General features: G+C 42.1%; 1 pseudogene; it reads right to left on the reverse strand.

Moving 5' to 3' along the window:
- Window positions 1–285: 285 nt before the first annotated feature.
- On the reverse strand, window positions 286–1,652 carry LOC122683641 (annotated as a pseudogene).
- Between the last annotated feature and the right edge of the window lie 693 nt (window positions 1,653–2,345).

Below are 2,345 nucleotides of genomic sequence, written 5' to 3' on the forward strand. Positions count from 1 at the left end.
CTCCCAAACAGGTACAAGGATCTGAACTGGACTCCTGGGACTACAGACTGGTTTAGCTCTATTTCTACCACTACTGTGATGTGAGGTACTATGGTTCTTGTTTTAGTTACAAGAGGTGTTAGGAATGAATGCCCACACACAATTAATAATAGCTTATCTAGCACATAACTCTGCAGCACAATACCAACAACAGGAGTATTTTAAAGCAGGGTGGAGAAGAAAGTAGACTGTAATACAACTGAAGATTTCCTTTTTGCTTTCCCTCTTTTCTCAATGAGAAGTCAGTTAAAAAACGAGGCTCCAGAATGCCCTGCGGCCCTTTGGCCTACAACACTCCTGGGGAGCCTCACAGGCTTTGGTGATGTATCCTTCTCAGATGAGGAAACCACAGGTTTTCTGGGTTTTGTTCACGTCTATCTTGATGAGTGCTCTTGCCTGTGCCAGTTTCAAGCCCCCTGGCTTGTTGCATTTGTTCAGTAGAATAGATTTGTATTCTAAATAAGCTCCTGGGACCAACCTCACCATCTGACAGAGCTCCTTTTTTTTTTTTTCACTCAACTTCTCTCTGCCAGGGAGGCCACTGAGTTTCAAGGGCAGTACACTTCGTCTACCTGAATTCGAAGTCATTCCAACAGAATGACTCAAGCCAGAATCAATGTCAGCCTGCGGGCGGAGCCACTGCAGGCAGACGCTGCTGTCCTGGATGTACTGGGGGATCTCGGAGTGCATTCTGCGTTTGATGGGTTCCTCTTCTTGAGGTGATTGTAGATTCTGGGGCTACAAAAATTGGTAATGCCTGCTGTCCTGTATTCCTGGAGCCTTTTGATTTCCCTTCGGAGTTCAAATTCCAATGCCTGGCTTTCAATGAACTTGTCAGGCTCCACTGGCCCCACTATCCTTGCAAATTGCCTCATTTTTTCATAAAGGTCTTGGACTTCCTTGGGGTATCGTCGTTCCATTAACTGAAACTTCCCAAGGTTGATTAATCTCATAACTTTTTTTTAATCTTTGTCTCTCCTTTAACCTGGCATGATAGATAGCTACTACAGCCATCTTCAGAGCGTGTAAAATGTCCCAGTCATCTTCGACAAAATCAATATCTCTTAAGTCCCACTTCGCATAATTGTCCAACTGCTCTATGAAATCTGCTTGAGCTGGCATGTATCCCGCCACGTCCTGAGAAAGCAAGGAGTCAGAGGTAGGTCGGGGAGGGTCATCTGCATAGTGAGATGGAATGGCAGTGTCAGCAGTTTTTGCCTCCTCCGCTTGCTTCAGGTTTAGCAGGGTAATGCGAACAGAGGGTTATTGATGAAATGCTTCATAGAGTGCTTCTCACGCTCCTCCTTGGGCTTGGTGCACATCTGATTGGTTACTCCTGCCGATCTCCAAAGCCACAGTCCATCACAGCTTGTAAAAGGGCCATTTCTTCTTGAGAAGTTCAGCTAGGGTCAAGAACAGGAAAATCTGAGGTCATTATTTCATAAGTATGATCACTTTGATGTTTCTTGTACTCAAATCCTCGAATGAAACACGGTAAGCAGAGGAAAAAAGGAAACTGCGCACTTGAGATAAAGCTCCATGAGGCAGGAGGAGCAGCCTCCGCAAGGTGGCTTATCAGAGGGATCATTGCTGAAGGAACCCAAACTGTCCATTCCCCAGGTAGCAAAGACTGTGGCTTTGATTTCTTTAATCTGAGCTGCTTCAAGGAGATTTCAGAACCTCACTGCTTCCCTCTACTCCACCCATCCTAGTTTTAAGTAGATAAAGACCTCCCTGTTTCTTCTTTGACAATGTCAACATTTTCTTTGTTTTCTTCTAGTGGTATGACCAAAGGCTAGTGTGGGAGAATCCTAGACTCTGATTAGTTACTTGGGCTACATGCACAACTCAAGTAATTTTCCATTTCTAATTGGTAGCCCAGGAATTCACATTAGGAAAAATCCCAGCAGATGTGATAATTCCTCCTAGGGATCTAGTATACAAGTGCTTACTAAGGATTTTAATGTTGTTTACTTTAAAGTTTCTTGTCTCTTTTCTTTTCTTTGAGTACTCTTCCAGCAATCTATTAAGAAACTATATTTAAGTATATTTACTTTATTTCTAAAATTTCTCAAAAACTATCTTCTAAATAGATCTTTGCATTAAAATTCTTATTTTTCTTCCATACTGGATTATAACCATGTGATTATAAGCCATTAATCCCTCATTCTTATACATTAGAGAAAAAAAATTAAATAGTGTTATATTGAGCCCTGAAAAAGTTTTAAGTCTGAAAAGTGAAGTTAGAACATCTCATGTAATTAGGAGTATGTTGTATACACAGCAGGCTTCCCACGTGGCACCAT

This window comes from Cervus elaphus, chromosome 25 (genome assembly GCF_910594005.1).
Source record: "Cervus elaphus chromosome 25, mCerEla1.1, whole genome shotgun sequence".
In the NCBI taxonomy this organism is placed as follows: Eukaryota; Metazoa; Chordata; class Mammalia; order Artiodactyla; family Cervidae; genus Cervus; species Cervus elaphus.